This window comes from Microcebus murinus, chromosome 17 (genome assembly GCF_040939455.1).
Source record: "Microcebus murinus isolate Inina chromosome 17, M.murinus_Inina_mat1.0, whole genome shotgun sequence".
Taxonomy (NCBI): Eukaryota; Metazoa; Chordata; class Mammalia; order Primates; family Cheirogaleidae; genus Microcebus; species Microcebus murinus.
This window is the reverse complement of record NC_134120.1, coordinates 34,951,969-34,972,170: the sequence shown is the minus strand read 5'-3', so window position 1 is coordinate 34,972,170 and position 20,202 is coordinate 34,951,969. Positions and strand designations below refer to the sequence as shown.

At 36.8% G+C, this 20,202-nt stretch overlaps 1 long non-coding RNA gene across 1 annotated transcript in view; it reads right to left on the bottom strand.

Moving 5' to 3' along the window:
• The window catches only part of LOC142861563 (uncharacterized), a 71,339-nt gene that overhangs the window by 34,872 nt on the left and 16,265 nt on the right, over nucleotides 1-20,202 (bottom strand). Inside the window, exons 2-3 of the long non-coding RNA XR_012912787.1 lie at nucleotides 9,900-10,016; nucleotides 3,118-3,153 (exon numbers count right to left, since the gene is read on the bottom strand). This is a non-coding gene — a long non-coding RNA (uncharacterized LOC142861563). The remainder of the gene's footprint in view (nucleotides 1-3,117; nucleotides 3,154-9,899; nucleotides 10,017-20,202) is intronic.

Here is a 20,202-nt window from a genome sequence, read left to right as displayed (position 1 = left end):
GTTATTATCACTGTTACTTATTTATCACCGTTACCTTCATAGGTTCTTTCAAGTTCCAATGATCCTACATAATAAAAACCCAGCAACATCAAGGTAAGGCATGAATAGTAATCACCTAGCCTACTCGAATCTAGCACGTTTTGTATGTGGCCCAACTAAAATATTGGGCCATAAGTAAAAAGTTTGTAATAAGAAAAGTGGATAGAAAAGATTAAGGATAAGCCATCTATGATTAATTTATAATCTAAGGCATTAAAGAAATAGTTCCCAAACTTTTACTAGAACACTGTTACTGTACTTGGGAGTTCCATCCCAGGATATCTGATGGCAATAACACGGGGATGTCAGATATTGGCAGTCTATCAGTCAGCTAGGATAGGTTATGCTGCAAGATCAACAGCCATGATCCCCCAGTGGATTACCACGGAGCAAGTCTGCCATGAGTCTTCAGGGTAGCTCCCTTCAAAGTGGTGACTTGGGGACCCAGTCTAATTCCTCATTATAGCTATGCCATCTGGAACACGTGGCTTCCAGGTCACCACAGTAGGGAAGAGGGAACTGGAGCATCACACACCTGTTAATAATAAATGCTTTAGCCTGCAAGTGACCTATATCAATTACTTCTAATTCATTGAGCATAACTAATACATGACCCTTTTCATTATTAATATATGGGTATTAGGGAATTTGTAGGAATACATGGGTACTGGGTGAGTAGTGTCTCGTACAATCAGTCACAATGACTAAGCCATATGTTTATTTATTTGTGTGTGTGTGCGTGTGTGTGCCTTTTGTAGAAGGGGAGTTTGGGGAGAATGCAGTTGATGTTTTTTCCTTTATGAATGGCTTATACTAGTCGGATTCACTTGTCTCAGTAGACTGAAAAGTCATTGATTTTTCAAAAAATTATACTCTCTGGCACTTAGACACCAATAATAGGTATTGAATAAACAAATAAATGGGTAAATATAATTTTTAGATATAGCCAGTACAGTTTATCCACACTGTTGCAAGACGACCCACAGGTCGTTACCAGGATTCCATTCCAGTGATTAAGGATTTCATTATTAGAAATGTACATAAATTCATTTTGTCATTTAAGGAATTACCTGAGAGAACAGCAATCAAAATGACTCAATCTTCTCATTGTTTACAGAAATGAACCAGTACCACATGTTTCTACACTGTCCATAAACTACCTAATACTTCACTTACCATCTTACCTGCACAAGAGTTTTCCCTGTCTTTCTTAGTGTCCCACTAAAAAGTATATCCTTTGCACTAGAGATGATTTATGTGAAAAAAAATAGTGCTTATATTATTTTCTCTGCATATTATTACCTTGGTTTATTGTTCTCTGTTTCTATAAAATTTTAATTCATACTAAAAGAAAATATTAACTCAATTATTCTTAAGAAAAAAATAACATTCTTCCACCTTAAATATTTCCTGTGTTGTGTTGTTTTTTGTTGTCATTTAATTTCTTATTTCTCCACTGGAGAAAAACTTAAGAGCCACCGTCCTTCCCCATATCTTTACCTTTTCCATTTTTTAGATCTTGTAATTGATGTCATTGTGGGTAACTACACCTTTACAACTTTTTTTTCAGGATATTATGAAGGTACAAACATTTTGATCACATCCCATATCATTTCCTCTCCCCAGTGGGGGTCAGAGGCACACCCCTCCCCCACACAATGCACACTGTGTCCTATAGTACCTTTACAACTTTTAAATGGCACTTTAATTGCCAAAGAAAAATAATCCTTCCCTTATTTCCAGGAAAGACATACATCCCACCCAAGCCCAATGCCTGAAATATAATATTTATTCAAATATGTCCAAGTCCTATTTTTCCAAAATCTCTAAAAATGGTACCCAATAGGAGATCTGGAAAAATCCTGATTAATGTAAATGAAGTCCAATCATTATTCTTATCTATAATTCATTACATTGTACTCCCAGATGGGTCACCATCACTTCCATTAAAAATAACAAATGATTTAAAGTCATAATGTGAATAGAGGTATTGATTTCAACATTCCATCAAAGCATTTATCTTAGAAACATAATCAATAGTGCTGCTTGGCGAACAGCTCAATCTAATCACATCTGTGTATTACAATTAATTCAGGTCTTGTAATGTCACTTTTCACCAATAATAAAGAACTCTTGGTAGCTCGTGAAGCATGAGTGTTCTATGGAGAATGCTGTGGAGCCGGGGTCCTCTATGCCAGCAGCTGTTCAACATGCTACCAGAACAGACAAGTGTACAATGATCAAGCATGACACATGCTTTAGTGTCTTTGCTGCAAACAATAAAGTATCAACAATTTAAAATTATTTGCTTTTAAATATATATATATATATGGATAGGGACTTCAAGCATGTCCTTATATCTTCCTCACTCATTCATTAATAAATGCTTTAGCATTTAGCATTTATTTAGTGAGAAACGTGTTTAAGCACCGCTTATCCTGAATAGCAATGGTACAGTATAATGTTAATAGTTGTAGCAACTCTTCACTTTGATGTAGGAAAAAATGCTGAGAATTTTCTTCAACATCTGGGTATTTTCACAGAAATGTATCACACATGTGAATATCATAGATATTACAACAGAGGAAAGGTTAAATCATTGTTCCAGGTAAGCCTTTGTGAACATTCTTGATACTCATTTTCTGCTACATTTGGTCTAAAGCAAGTATGATTTTTCCCTTGGCTATATACTCTGTGTCATAAAGTTTTCATACACAGCAACTTAATAATTCACATCTAAAATGCCAAGTTAATAATTTAGTATTTTTTCATCTCCTCTACTGAAATCATTTTTTAAAATAATTTCATTTCTTTCCTTAATAGTACACCCTATTCACCCCCATAAAACTAAGTAATCCAATACCCTCTACTGATAATGCAAACATTCTGCAACCACTTCAAACAGCAAACAGAAAAATAGACAGCATTTCATTTCAAATATATCCATTGAACAACATCAAAAAATATCCCAAATGTCCATTTATGACTATGGTATATCAATATAAAATTGAAACCACAGTGACATTATGGAAATATACTGACATAAATAACATATTTCTTACAAAGTACAACACTTACTCTTATGCAGAAGTTCCAGGAATTCAAAGAGCTTATCTAAAAAACAACAACAACAAAAACAAAATCCTCATAGTGGTATCCTTAAACCAATAATAAACTTTCAAAGACATCTAATATTATGCAAGATCCCTTAGCTTGCTCTGATAACTGGAGAATGGAGTTTGGCCATATATTTAAAATACAGTTCTCTATATTTTCATGGCAATGTACTTCCAGTGGACAGGTCAGATAAAATGGTTAATTTAATATGCAACATATGACCATGTAGGTCACATGCATTTCTTTAATGAGCACCAAACTGCTTTCAATGAGTCTGTGTGTTAAAAAAAAAAAACAAAATAGATAATTTTAAACTGTCCTAAAAAAAAAAAATAGGCTCTAGTTGCAAATAAGTATTCTATAGAAAATTGTTTTAATAAAAGCCAGTTGAAGAATAAAAGAAACTCTCAACACATCTTAAACCACTTTTATCTTCTATTCCATATATGAAAGACAGATAAACCAATGTAAAGTTTATTTGATTTGAAATACAGACCACTTCCAAGCAGAGAATTCAACCAGAGTGAATATTTATAAAAATTCTTTATTCCTCAAAAAATATGTGTTTATAATGTCAAACTTTGCCAGATCCTTTAAGGCTTATTACTTGAATGTTTTCTTACAACTTTACTTGGGAGAAAAATATTGGCTTATAAAAAGTGCTCAAGGATTATTAAAAACCACTTTAGAGGAGTTAATAAAGAGGTTAAGTGAAAAATTCACCCCAAATCCTTTCCATATGACAAAATATATCCTTAAATCATCTTTGTGGAGTATCTAAAATAGTTTAATAATAGATAAATGTCTTTATATTTATGCCTAATGTGTTCATAAATTTATAACAATTTATTATGTTTTATGACCATTTAAAATTTAAGTAGATTCTTATTACCAAAGGTAGAGGAATGTGTAATCATTTAAAAGGAATGAATAATCAATGCAATTTATAGAAATATTGACATTAAAATTGTAATGACATTTATGCTAATTGTGCCATAAAACTGTACACAGGACAAATATGATAAGAGCAATCGTGTCCACCACTGGTCTTCAAAATGCCATACAACAATAGAATAGATATTCTGATATTAATGTTGGCAAGCAATTTTACATAGTTTGTATCTCTGGACCTTGGTACCAGCTAGAATCCCCTCCCAGCCAGCTGTTTCTAGCCAAGTTGTATCAGCTCAATTCTCTCATCCTGGAAACCTCCAAGACTAGGTCTGAGGCCTCCTACCTGCTCCTACGCACCCTATGTTTATTCACCACACTGAAACTTGATTATGTCTTCACTTGTCAGTGTATCCCACTAGTCAAAAGATTCTTGATGGCTGAGGCTATGTTTCATTTTATTATGTAGGTATCCTGCTTCTGTCATCTAGTAGGTGGTCAATATATAATATGTCAATTACTACTAAATGGAGGACTCCACAAATAACATATAAGGAATGGCGCTTGAAAAAATCACACAATTCATTTTCATCTCAAGAACATGGACATTTTACCTGCAAATGACAGTTCTGCACACACATCTAGAAGCTGAGCTAAAGGCTCAAGGGAAGCAAGATTATTTTCTGAGTATTCTGCTAGCTGTGCATGGTTCTCATGAAATCTGCTTCTAACCTCATTTTTCCATGTCATCTTAGTGAAAGATAGCCATAAACTAAAATTGGGTTGCCCGTTCTTCTGCTCTAAGTTCCATTTCATTTTTCAGCCTGAGTTCAGTGACTATTCCAAAATGCTGTCATTCTTCTTAGACATCCCCCCACTTACTCCCACATCATCTTTAGTAGGTGATCTCAAATACTCCTTGAATTTGGTCTTTTCCCTGCCATTCCCCTCCCTTCCCTCAAATTGTCTCCTTATCTCCTTCCGTCCAGTCTAAGATGGAAAGGTACCCTGCCTCCTATATTTTGGACCCCAACCTTTTTATAGTTTCTGGCCTTCCTCCATCAGCTAGAATAATTGACATTAATCTTATTGGTTCATACGCATTGGGGTCTGTATTTTTTATTAGATCTTTATTTTCTCTCTTAATTAAAGTACATTCAGTTCTCATTATTCATGATAGTTATATTCTCTACAGTTACCCCAAACATTGACTCAGCAAATACTAAAAAACTGCTCCTAGGCGAAATAATAGGGCTAGGTTCCAGTGAGCTTCTGATCACAACGTTTTCATCAACTGATTAACGCATAACTTTGTTTTATGTGTGGTTCTGTTTAAAGCCACCTTATTTAATATATGCTGCTGATTCATTCACATTGTGCTCACAGCCAATAGCACTGTGACTAATGCCTGAACAAAGCCTATCTAACACACATGTTTTCTCTGTGGAGCGCGCCATAGCTCTTCTTGCACTTGAGAACACTAAACAGCACTTTAGCACTATGCTTGAGGCCATTTTAAACAGCAAAATTACCAACAAATATGCAAAGAATGTGGCATTAATAGACCCATAAATGGATACTTGTTTACAGCATGAGAGCTGAAACAAGAAGCAGACCATTACCTTATTTGCTCAGCTAGGAACAATGCACATGTGGTGACTCGGATTTTCTGCCACTGTGCCCATGTTCATGAATGACCATATACCACAAGTACCGATTTGGGGGTTACAAATAAATTTGAAAATAGACACTCTGAGAATAATGAGGATTGACTGTAATATAAGCTTGTAATATTACATAATAAAAAATATGGGTAGCTAAGTTTCCTACTAGAGTCTAGAATACTCTAGTTTCCAACTCAGATCAATGATGTTTGGTTGTTCCTTACGCTGGAAAAGGAGGTGTGTTTACATGAAGTCAAGGTCCTGTGTAAATAGGCAGGAAATTGTGACAGTGATGTTTGGGTTACTACTTTTAATGTAACTCCATCTGCACCCACAGGCTAGTGAGGTCTAGAAAAACCTGGTTTTAGTGAGAAAAAACATAAAAGAGGACATGGAACTTATCTATAATTTTCTTTAATTATTTTTCTATATATTTTTGCCAAGGAATTACACAATACATATATAAAATTGTGTATCGTGTTTTTGTTTTATTACTAAAATTTTGCCCATTTTGTTCTCATAGTTGGTCAGAGACTGCTCCATGGCATCAAGTGATGGAGGAGGGTGCATGGTGAGGTCACTCAGGTGAAGAAAAAGCAAACTCAGTAACGTGGCCAGGCCTTGTAGAAACTCAAGCTCAGCCATTTAACCCTACCAAGGCCCTACCAGGATTAGAACATAATTAAGAACGAGAATGTCTTCCAGATTCCCAGATGCTCTAACAATTAACCTTCTTGCCTCCTCAGTGGCAGAAATGCCTTATCCTAACTCCTGGGCACCATAATTTGACTCAGCTACTCACTGTCTGTAGATTTTTCATGTTCTACCTTCACAACGAAACTGAGAAACCCCTTCACTCTGCCCTTTGCTCAACCTCTTAACAGGAATAATATAATTGTCTATTAATCACTCCATCCCATTGAGCAGAATTTTTACTCCCTAGCATTTTGCAAGCCACTGGCAAATTGACACATTGCATCAGTGGGCTCACTCAATCCCATCATCTCTCAGTGTGGTGGGGCCATGTGATATCAGCCTGGTGACTCAGGCACAGGGTCCAGAAGCCACACCAGAAAAGGAGTTGTGGACCTTAAGAAGCTACAGGAAAAGGCAGCTTAAAGCACAATAAGTAGGAGGAATGAAATAATAAAGATAAAAGCAGAAATCAACAAAGTAAAAAAAGAGACAGCAGAGAAAAATACTTAAACCAAAATCTGGTCTTTGAAAAAATAAATAATGTTGATAAACCTCTACCTATAATATTCAAAACATGTCTAAAAGACAGAAGACACAGATTACCAATATCAGGGATAAAAAATGGATATCAGTATATAGCCTACAGGCCCTGAAAAGGTAATAAGGGAACAGTATGAATAACTTTATACCAATAAATTTGACAATTGAAGAAATAGGCAAAATCCTTAAAAAATGGAAATTACTCAAAGTGAGTCAGAAGAAATAGAAGATCTGAATAGCACTATATCTTCTTAAATTAATTAATTTTTAATTAAAACTCCATCACATAGAAAACTCTAGGCCCAGATGGCTTCATTGATGAATTCTATAGAACACTCAAGGAGAAAACAATACCATTCTGCAGAAACTATTTCAGAATTTCTCTTACTCAAATTAAGAAGACAATTTTCTAGAAACTGCTCTATTGAGTCAACACAATCCAAATCAAAATTCTAGCAGGCTTTTTAAAAATAAAACAATAAGCTCATTTTAAATTTCATATAAAAATTCAAATGATACAATAGCTAAAACAATTTTGAAAAAGACCATAGTTAGAATACATATACTACCTAATGTCAAGATTTACCATAAAGCTACAGTAATTAAGAAAGTGAGGTATAAGTGAAAGATAAATAGGACAAAATAGAAAATTCAGAAGTAGACTTATGCATATGTGATCAATTGATTTTCAACAAAGGTACCAACATAAGTCAATGGTAAAATCTTATATCCAAGTAACTGCACAATTGAGAGCTGTGAAGGCATGTTTTGTCTTCTCCATGCCCATAGACAACATGTGGATCAGGGTGGCTCACTTTCCTCCTGCCTCTCCTGGCCCCCAGTGCTGCAGAATGGTTACCCAACACCATATCTCAGTGGGAAAACTAAATTCCAACAGAAGAAGAGACTTGCAAAGATTCTTATTTAAAAACATGAAGATAAAAGGGAGCTTAAAGTTCATGAAGTCCAAATCCTCATTTATAGCAAAGGAAAGAGAGTAAGAGGCTTGTCCAAGATAAGAGAAGATGCCAACATTAGGAAAAGTTCCCAAGCAAAATGATTGCTCTCGTTTTTCCAAAAGCGGAAAAAAGCATTTGTAGAAAAGTGTGTGTTAGGGTATAGGTGAACAAGTCCAGTTTGACATAATCTGTACCTGTCTATGCAAAATGAAGTAACTATCTCAATACTTTGTACCAAAATATAGATTTGGCCTGTAGTGTCCAGGTAATTGAAGCCTTGTAAAATTTGTTTTTGTTTGAATTATCTAAATGATTTCCCTAATTCTCCGCTTCATTTTAATACATAGGCATCACTGGTAAGTGGAAATTTAAAATGCTATACCATTTAGACAGATACCTCCTTCTTTAGGGTCTATTAATATTTCTGTTTCAATATTAAGCCTCCAGAGCCTAATCAGGTGGCAGATGGGGTCCAAGATGTCTGAAAAAAAACATTAACAAGTTAACAGACTTGTCAGCAAACTAAACCTAGAAAATCTACAAAATCTGTGACTTGACTATGAAGGGCAATTCTAACCTGGTGAACTAATAGCTCCCAGTAGCTTCCTTGCCTGCTCTTATTATCTTAACACATCAAGAAATTTTCCAGAATTGCCATGCAGGACATTTATTCATTCTGTCACATATAGCAAAGAACAGCATGCCTATAAAGAGACCTACGGAAAATACCCCATTCATCTCCCATCCATCATCCACCCAAACATCCAGGACAGACTATATTCTCTCTTATTTTTCATGTCATTTAATAAAAGCACTGATGCATTTTAAACAGTAAAAGCATCATCCCTTCCTCCCTGGGATGGTGGGGACACTCTGACTCTGACCTCCCAGTTCAGACTGTATAATTTAATAATAAAGATTGTAAATGTTCAGTGTCTTTTCATCTGAAAGTAAATGCCTAGAGGGCTTTGATTCATTTTTATTTTACTTCTGAAATATTTCAAGCTTATAGACCAGAATAGGGGGAAAAATGCTCCCATGTCCCTACCACCAAGATTGAATATGCTATTTCTATCATATTTGCTTCAACCTCTACTACCTCTACTACCTATCCAACCATCTACCTAAGCCTCTCTCTCCCCTTTCCCCTTCCTCTGCAAAAGTAGGCCACCATTATAAAGTCTGTGTATTGTTCTTATGAGTGAGAAGAAGGAAGAAGAGAAACAGAAGGAGCAGGAGGAGGAAGAGCAAGGGGTGGTATTTTAGGATGTTTCCAATTTGTGACAATGAGCACATACTCCAATTCATTTTTAATAAGAAAAAAATGTTTTAAATAAAAATTAAAATGACAGGGCCAGGTGAAGGGTCTCATGCCTGTAATCTTAGTATTTTGGATGGCTGAGGCGGAAGGATTGCTTGAGGCCAGGAGGTTGAGACTAGTCTGGGCAACATAGTAAGACCCTTTCTCTAAGAAAACAACAAATATTTGGTGAGCATGGTGGTTTGTACCTGTAGTAGCCCTAGCTACTCGAGAGGCTGTGGTAAGAGGATCATTTGAGCCCAGGAGTTCGAGGCTGCAGTGAGTTATGATCATACCACTGCACTCCAGCCTGAGTGATAGAGCTAAGCCCTGTCTCCTAAAAAAAAAAAAAAAAAAATTAAAACTACAATATTATTTTCTAAATAAGAAATATAATATTTGAAATTAATCTGATATTATTTGATATTAATATGATATTATGAATCTGATAATGTTTGAAATTAATCAATATTTGAAATATAATATTTCAAAGAGAGCAGATGAAAATATTCTTGAATGATCATTTTCTATCACTATTTGGGGACATATGTGTAGACAGGCCTGGTTCACTCTACCTGAATTGAGAGTGTACAGACAGGGCCACTCCCACAGTCCCTGAATGTGCTTTCATCCTCCCATGGGTGGTGGCTAAGGCCTGCCCTCTCCCTCCCTCCATTCATTCTCTCAACCTACCTGTGAATTAACTCTTGATCTCACTGCTGTTATAAAGCACAGTCTCCATCCGTACTGCATTGGTAAAACATATCCTGGGCCAGTGCTCCTTTAGGAAAGTAGGAGGCCATTGGCAACCTGTTGAAAGCAATTTTAAAATAATTGGTGGGGAGGAAAAACAGTCTTTTCAACAAATGGTGTTAGAACGGTGGACAATAGTAGGAAAATACCTTGACCTAAACTTCACATAGGAGAAAAACTTTCCGACCTGGGGTTAGGCAAAGAGTTATTAGAGGTGATACCAACGACATGATTCCTAAGAAGAAAAATTAATAAATTGAACTTCATAAAAATTAAAAACTTTTGCTGTAAGAAAGACTCTAGTAAGAGGATAAAAAGACAAGCCACAGACTAGGAGAAAATATTTGCAAATCATATAAGTGACTGAATTGTATCCAAAATATGTCAAGAGCTACCTAAGTCAGGAGTAAAAAACATAAACAATTCAATTAGAAAGTGGACAAAAGACTTGAACATTTCACTAGACTGTACATGAATGGCAAATAAGCACATGAAAAGATCCTCTATATCTTTAGCCACTGAAGAACTATACATTAAAGCTACAAGGAGACACCAGAGAATGTCTAATATAAGAATGTCTAATATAAAAAATACTTCCTGGCATAGGTGTGCACTACAGGTCCCAGCTATGCTGGAAGCTGAGGAAGGAACCCAGGAGTTCAAATCCAGCCTGGGAAACATAGCGAGACCTCCTCTCTTAAAAAAAAAAAAAAAAAAGCATAATACCAATGCTAGGAGGATACAGAGCAACACTATACTAGTATTTTGCTACTTCTTATGAGTCTCACACTATTTCAAAATAAAATGTTATTTTTTAAGGAGTAGTAATAATGGAAGCCTGTCTGCGGGATTGATAAGGGAAAGGGAGATGAGGAAAGAAGTGAGTGAAGATCACGCCGCAAAATCATCTGATCAGCAAGACTCTCAGACCACGACCCTGAGCTGGGGCACTCCTGGCAGGCAAATTCTGAAGTAGGGGCACAGTAGCCTGTCTCAGCATTGCACAGTGTTAAAGAACAGGAGCTTCTGGGCCAACTTCTCCGGTTTGATGCTACTCAAACATTTAAAAGTTGTATGGCCTTAAGACAATTCTGTGCCTCAGTTTCCTCATCTGAAAACAGGAAAAACCATAACATCTATCTTAAAGGGTCATGGAAAAAATTGCACATGCAACATTATACATACATTTTAACTTTTTAATTATTATTATAATTCACCTAAATTTTACCTAGAATTGGCAGTTCTGAAAGAATCTCAATTCCTTTATTTTCTCTTCTCCTACCATGTATTTTCAAAAACCCTCTCTCATTACATCTCAATCCCTGTTCCTACCCATACCTTCTCTACATAGAATATTATTCCATGCAATTGATACTTTTTCATCATTTTTATTTTTCATTATAAATTTAGATATTTTCGATTTTTAAATGTACTGATCTAAAACTCATATTTTAAAAATAAATGCATTTGAAATATAATTTTTAACCAAATTATATTACCTGATTACATACATATCTGTGGGCAAATACACATAAAATCACTATAATTAAAAGCAGCTGCTATAAATATAATGTATGAGGAAATAATTTATCCAAGATGATCTCACTATGAGGAAAGAGATTAGATAATTGTGTGCTGATTTTTCCTATAGGAGGTAAAATTATTCTCTCTGCCCTTCAAGGAATCATTCTTCTTATTAACAAAGAACATGCCTTTTTTTCCCAAAGCCCCTTACCCTTAGGAACCTTTAAGTATGATTTAAGTCGTCAGCAGATTAATTCAAACTTTTCACCAATGAATTATTCACATTTTTCCTCCAGTAATGACTAATGGAATATGTAGGAAATGTGGGATATATTCACATTTTGATCGTCATTTTCATCAGAGTACTGAAAGCACATATTCTTAAGCACATATCACTGGAGTACATCAAAAGTGGTAGCAGATAAAAGAAACAAGAAGAGATTCATTATTTAAGTTTCCGAAGTACATAATGATGTGGTTATGACCTTTAATTAAGATAACGCTTTACACACAGGAAGGTCTGACATATATGCGTTATATCGTATAAACTGCAGCTAAATGTTTATTGAATCCACATCAAAAGCTCTGAGGATGGAAAGTGCTGAGTCACCCATATTTAAACCTCTTGATCTTTGACCAGGGGAAGACTCCATTCCAAACAACAGGTGCATTGATATGTATGTAGGATATGAAAAGATGACATCGTATTGCCATGTTGTGCTTTTCCTCATACTTTGTAGAGTTTCTTCATTGCCAGCTTTCTTTGAAGCAAAAATAACCAGCTGTTATAAAACATGGTCTGGTCTTATAAAGAGATCTTCCATCATTTCAGGGAAGATTGCCCATGATCTCCACTGACCCAAAGCAGGTTGCCATAGAGCTACCAAAGTGGGGGCCACCCATTCGAACAGGCCAACTTCCAGGACTATAAAAAAGATATTTGGGTAAAGGTTTTTATTTTCCTTAAGAAAGTGAATTCACAATACTTCAATGGTGGTAGGGTGCGTGAATAAGTCAAGGGGCTGCGACTGGCATCTGGCAGGTAAGGACAGTATGTTAAAGAATGTCTAACTATTGGGTTATCTTGCAAATCAGACCCCTTACCAATCTAAAACTGTGTTATGGAGCAGATAAAGCGCTAGATGGAAGAATTTCATGTTTAAATAAAAAGTTTTTTCTTAAAAAAGGCTCATTTAAGACAAAATACTTTTAAAATATGAACATTTATTGATTATCTTTATCAGTTACTGTTGTCCTACATTTAGGTTTTAATCAGTATTTCCTGAGGTGTTCAACCTTTCCAATGATATGACAACTTAGAAGACAGAGCATAAGTATCTTTATTTTATTTTTAAAATGATTGTTGGTGTAAATATTTTAATAATTCAAGAATAAGTCTGAGCACACTGGTTATATTTCTTAAAATCGTATTAAAAGATAATTGGGTCTGAGGCCGGGCGCGGTGGCTCACGCCTGTAATCCTAGCACTCTAGGAGGCCGAGGCAGGCAGATAGCTCGAGGTCAGGAGTTCGAAACCAGCCTGAGCAAGAGCGAGTCCCCCGTCTCTACTATAAATAGAAAGAAATTAATTGGACAACTAATATATAGACAAAAAATTAGCCAGGCATGGTGGTGCATGCCTGTAGTCCCAGGTACTCGGGAGGCTGAGGCAGTAGGATCACTTGAGCCCAGGAGTTTGAGGTTGCTGTGAGCTAGGCTGATGCCCCGGCACTCACTCTAGCGTGGGCAACAAGGCGAGACCCTGTCTCAAAAAAAAAAAAATATATATATATAATTGGGTCCAGGTGTGGTAGCTCACACACTTATAATCCTAGCACTTTGGGAGGCCAATGGGGAAGGATTGCTTGAGTCCAGGAGTCCCAGACCAGCCTGAGCAAGAGTGAGACCCCATCTCCCTAAAGAAAATTAGCTGGTGAGCATGGCGGAGCACGCCTTTCGTTCCACCTACTTGGAAGGCTGAGACAGGAGGATCATGAGTTTAGTAGTTTGAGGTTGCAGTGAGCTATGATGGCACCACTGCACTCTAGCCCAGGTGACAGAGTGAGCCCCTGTCTGAAAAAGAGAGAAAGAGAGACAGACAGACAGACAGAGAGACAGAGATAATGAATGAATTTGAATACAAATCAGCAAAACACCAAAAAAAAAGCATAGAAAAAATATTTTTTGTATCCCTAATAGCATTGCTTCTCAGTCTGGGCAGGCATCAACTGGGAGCTTTCTAAAATTCAAATTCTGATTCTGTAGGCCTCGTGGTGGGACCTGAGACTCTACATTTGTAACAAGCTCCCAATTGCTGCTGATGCTGCTGGTCCATGGAGCCCTCTGCAGATAGCAAATTTTAATCCTACAACACTGGAAGCTGATCATCAGTAGGGAAAATAAAAGAGCAGTCTATCTATAAGAGTCTTTGCAAGGTCTTTTTCTCAGCATCAACACCCATTACTGTCTTCTAGCAATTTCCTTAGCCTTCAGACCCAACTATTTCTGAACTAATATTTGACATGAGATATGAAAACGAGTCAATCAATTCTATGGAAACCATGGCAAAGGCACCTGTTCTTTAAAGACTAAGTTACAGCAGAAATGAAGTCTAAGCACTGAATTATTCAAGTATCTGTGAGATCTCTTTACTCCTTATTGAGCCAAGGAAATGCAGTTCCCCAACTGCATCCTTCAGGAAGGGAGACTAACAGTGACCCTGGGAACTGAACGTTGCTTGAAACAAAGTAGAGATGAATGAGAGTGGGGATCAGCTCTTGGAAAATGGAGTGGGCTGGAGCCTTCTGGGAAGTAGCCACCCCGTCAGACAAAATGGGGCCAGAACGTGGCTGGAGGAAGTGTACATAGTAGCAATGGCAGGTTTTGTGGGTAAAACACTGGAATCAGACCCAAGAGTACTTTGTTCCAGGTTAGGGGGATGAACATGTAGGGGAAGAAGATCTAGAGAGAAAGATGATTTGGTAGGTGACATAATCATCTTACAAATATATTTGGGATGAGAATACGCAAGGGGCTTTTCCTTTCCTGTGAGGAACAGTAACAGCGATAGTGATTACCAGCACTTTGTTTCAAGCAATATTCTTGGAATGGCCAAGACTTAGATCTGAGCTTTCTCACCATTTCATCTCTTTATTCCCACAGCTGAGTTTCAGCCCCATGTCCTACCTAATCAAATGTTCCTTTCTTATGGACAATAAGCATTGTGGTCCTTGTTGATCATGGCCTTTTCTGTAGGTTTAGGATAACTCTGTTCTCAGTTCCCAGGGTCACCACTAGCCTCTCTTCCTGTGGGATGCTGTTTAGGATCCTTCATTCCCAATGTCTATCATGGAGGACCAAGTAGTCTAACCTCCTGCCAAGGCCAAATCCTTGCAATTACCTGCAGTGGTGGACCACAAGGCATCTGCTTAGCCCAATCTGCTCTATCTTGAGGCAAATGCACATCAATGATGTCAGCAAAGTACACAGTATTTGGAGGCCACCCATCTCAAACCAGTGAACTCACATCAGTTGATATGAACATTTAAACAGGGCCTCGGTTTGATTCCAAGTGAAAATTAAAATATATTAGTACTCTTTATCACTCCAATTAGTTTATTATAGTCTGAATAACAGAGTCATCAATTTAACAGTGAGGGTTGCTCTTGTCCTGAATGTGCTCACTGGCCCATTTTCATCTGACAGATAGTCAAGGCACAAATGCAGATTACAGTCTGCATTTTAGTTTTGCCTTTAAGAAAATTGATACTCAGAGAGGTAACTCAAAGAAATATTAGGGTTTTTTTAGACTCAGATTTAACCTTATTTATTGTTCTTTTGAAAGCATGGTGTTTGCTCTCTGCCTTCAAGCAATTCTATAGGAGACAGAGAAGTTAAGCCTCAGACCTGGATTCTGTTCAGAAGAGGGTTTGGGGAGACTCTGGTGACAGTGCAAGGACCTTCCTCCGGGCACACTGCCCACTTGCTTAATATTACACAGAGAACTGGGAAAGACTACTAACTCCTTAGTGTTTTTACTGACCTGAGAAAGTGAAGAAATTAAGCAGATCTGTTCATCTACCACCAAGTAACTGGGCCAGGACAATCAACTGTAATCACAGCTAATGGTGCAAATAAATTGGCTTCATGCAGAACAAGGATCTAGCACAGACTCTATTCATGTCATAGAATTTATATTTGCCAAGATATACTCAGTGCTACTGAGTATTCATAAACAACTCTATCCACTTCATCCACATCTGTAGCCACTTAGAGATGCTGTGAAAGGTAAACTAGTTTCTTTGCAAATAAAAAATATTGCCTGCCAAAGGGGATTTCCATTTGGGATATATCTATCTAACAACCTTCATGTTATAAAGGATCACTCAGAAACTCTTCTCTGAGGTTCCCATTCACTTTTCTGATCATGCATAGACAATCATTTCTTTCCACGGCCACTGAAGTCTTAATCAGCATCTAGTTTTATTGTGGAGTCTCTAGCCCTTCCTTTAAAGTAGATGACATTTCTCTATAAAGGTCCAAAGAGTCCCTGTTTTATGATAAATAGCTGAGTTGGGGTCTTCTCTTGCATTGGCCTGTAAGCAACCTACAGGCAGCACCTGTGGAACTTGACTTTGTATTATCTGTAGTGCCCAGCCGAATGCTTTGCCCACAGTAGATACAGGATCACAGTATAGATTTCAGTAAATGGAAAATAAAATGCTTGATGTGTACTAGTGAAAATTGTCACATGATTTTGGAAAATCAGAAGAACCTATTCTGCTTTTCCTACACACACAAGTTATTTGTGTTGCTACTGCTATATTTTAGTCAGAACACCTTATCACGATTGTGCCTCCTTAAAATATCTTCAGAATATATGTGTAGTTAAAAAATGGCTCAGACATAAAATTTAGTTGTAAGTTTACTCACAATTGACATCTTACTCCTCACTGTCGACATTAGTGTTCACAAAATTTTACATAACCAGAAGTTTTAATATGGTCATCACATTAACCCCAAATCAGCCGTGGTTCATGTACTATGAATAAAAATTTCTTCAAATCTCTACCAAGTGTGTTCCTTTAAAAAACAAACCAAACAAAAAAAACCCAAAACTTAATTTAATCATAGGAAATATGAAAATAAAACTTTTCTATGTTGTTATGATCTCATGGCACCAGAAATTCTCCCACCCCCAACGCTAATTTGTTTACTTGTTCTCAGATGGGTACATTAATGCCCGGCAGTGCTAATTCCTCTCTAAACAAATCCCTATCTGTCTATATACACATGAATCATATTCTTTCCTTCCTCTAGTGGTCCAAGAAACATGTTTATTCTATTCCTTCACTTCTACATCTGGGAGTCTTATGAGCAGAAGTAAAAATAAATAGCTTAAATAGCTCAGCTTAGTGAATCTGTATTTCCCAGCAAATTTATGCCTATTATCCAGCATTCTGAAAATGCTTCATATTTATTTAAAAGACTTTAACAATTTTGAAAATTTTAATTTTCATTTTATCTAAACACCTAACATCAAATTGGAGCAAAAGCCTCAAGAATTATGGCATGAGGAAGGCTTTGAGTGTCCCATTAATATCCTCCCACTGTTACCAGACTGCCAGCTCCCAATACCTGTGTTTCCTTCCTGGGGGGATTTTTATAGCCATTTTGCAGCAGGTCTAAAGTGCCAGGGAATTAATATCACTCAGCAGGAGCCCTCCACCAATGTGGAAGGAAGTTACTAAATAAATACCCCAGATGCATTACCTCTCAGGGGCAGGGGATAATGCTGAGGCATATTTTCTACATAGGTAGGCTCCCAGAGATCCCCCAGTGGGATTAAATCCCAGTGGCCATAGTGGAAACTGACCAGACAATGGACCTTTCTATTGGCTCCTTCCCTCCTTCTCTTACCTCCCAACTCTCCTACTGATGTTTGTTTTATCTCCCAAATAAAGATTTTGTACCACAATCTTTCTCCCAGGGTATACTTCTGTGAGAGCACAAATGAAGACAGTTGGTAAAACTAGAAGTCCCGAGAAGCAGATGCTCAGCATAGTGTTCTGGAATTGAATGATTTCACTAGCAAAATGGCAACAAGGGCTCTGTTACTAGTGATAGGTAGGGTAGTATCAATCGTAGGCATTCTGTGGCAACTCAACTATTAAAACTCTCACTGTGATTAACTGGGACATGAAATAGGCAGAAGAGACTATATTGGGTAATGTAATATCTCCAGTATTGAGGAGACTTGGGGGTAATGATCACTTAGAAGTATGAAATTGGTTTGTTGTTAAGTGCAATGGAAGCTCTGAAGGAAGAAAATGTCCCTTTGCCTGGGGGCATTCTCTGACCAATGAAGCCACTTCTGTGCAGTAGGCTGAAAGTAATGGCAATTAATGACCTGCAGGAGCAGTATTCAACCATGACTGACAGGAATGGTGTATAAATACCCCAGTTCCCTCACCCCTTGGATGAGTCGACTCTGAGATATGTGTTCTATTCTGGCTCCCAGAGTTTCCTCATTGGCATTAAACTTCAGTAGCCCACAGTGATGACTGGCTTGATAATACACTTATTGGCTAGCTTCCTTCCTGTCTCACTTCTCAATGTTCACTTTACATCCTACTTAAACTCCAGTGTCAGGGCCTGCTTCAAGGGGCACCTAAATGAAATCAAATGGTTTTCTCCATCATTACTAAGACTTCAATGTTGTAGATAAAGAGCCAGGCAAAGTCATGAGAAATAGGCACAATGCAATCCCTATCATTGAAATATTTATGAGTTTGGGCCCTAACAAGTAAGGACAATATGAAATGAATTCAGAATAGAATTAAGGGATAAAGAAATTAGTTGGATAAAGAAATTAATCCTATCAACTGGTAGAGCATTTATGAGAAGGAAGAATTGGATTTTTAATAAACCGAATCCTAGGGACTTGAGTATGATAGGAGAGCACTCCTTTTGTCAGCAATGGAGGTACCATTAAAGCCACTATCTGGAAGGCTCATGTTGCCTCAGGTCCTTAACAGTGTCTCATAACAATAAATACCCTATGACCCAAACAAAGTTACCAGCTGATATGCAACTTGCCCATTTGAGGATTTCTTGGTGGAGTTACCTCAATTTACCGGGTATAAATTTCTCCCTTTGTTTTTGAAAGGAGAGAAATGAAAAAGTATAGTACTCAAATATATAGTATTCTTGTGTTAAATGTTAGAAAAACTATGTATAATTGGTATTAACAATATAATAAAGAGAATCTATTAGATGAATCATGTGATTTTAATTTTCAATATGCAATTAAGTGATTCATTTAGACTTACGATTTTAAGTGGAAATATATAAAGGAATTGTGGGTTTATAAGCAATACTGCAACATTCAGAATAATCAATATTTATAGATTCTTCATGTTTATAAATATAATTGAATATATTTTAATAGTCATTTAAATGCTTGAAAGTGTTCTGATAATTTTTTTAAATACCAAATATATTAAATTGATATATGCTCCTTAAAATTAATTTGTAAAATATACTAGATTTGTAAACAGAATACTTAGACTTATAAGTTTACACTTAAAGCTTAAGAAAAAAAAACACAGTTTGGATTTGTAACGTTAATAAATCAAATATTAACTATAAAAAGATCATAGCGAGTACAAATAGTTCTTTCTGTAAACAAAAGCTGCTCTCAAGGACAACCAGAAGACTTGCACTTTATAAGGCTGGAATACAGTGAGTCTGTGTTGATAACCACTATGGACTTCATATCTTAAAAGGAGCCAGTCTAACAGCGCATGAGTACCGGAATTACCAGTTCTTCTCAATGGTTTTCATTTTCAACCTCTTCGTCATCTTATCTGGATTGCAACTAATCTACTGTCTGATTCATTTTGTAATTATTTTCATATTCTTCCTATCAGGGCCACAACTCTCAGATGTATTCAGATGACCTCCAACTGGAGCCTGCAACTACACGATCTGCAATTACAACACTGTGCCTTACTAACGACATTCTCCATGCCTCAACCATCCCAAGTTAAAGTAGGCAAGGAACTTTTGTATCTCCTCTGCTTCTTTCCTCTCCCCTTAAAAAAAAAATCATAATAATGTCATTGCTTTCTCTATAATCCTGATTAAATGAATTTTCACAATTATATGAGGTAAAAGTATCAATTTCTTTAAATAAATAAAACATTGTTCAGGATTTGAGGTGTACATAGGGATTTTTTCATTTGGTTTAGGAAAATATAAGAGAAAGATGTGGATCATTTAGAACAAAGAGGAAAAAATGCTATTTTGTTTGTTTTTTAGAGAAGACAGGGTCTTACTCTGTTGCCCAGACTAGAGCACAGTCGTGCGATTATAGCTCATTGCACCCTTGAACTCCTGGGCTCAAGAGATCCTCCTGCCTCAACCTCTTGAGCACCTAGGACTACTGGTTCACGCCACCATGCCCAGCTGATTTTTTAATCCTTGGTAGAGATGGAGTTTCACTATGTTTCCCAGGCTGGTCTCCAACTCCTGACCTCAAGTGATGCATTCGCCTCAGCCTCCCAAAGTCCTGGGATTATAAGCATGAACCATCAAGCCTGGCCAAAAATACCATTAGTGATAATATGAAATTCCCATTCTAAGTTAATATTTAAAATGTTACTACAGATTTTTTAAAGGAAAAAGTTTCTTTTTTAATTTTCTCTTTCCCATGTGA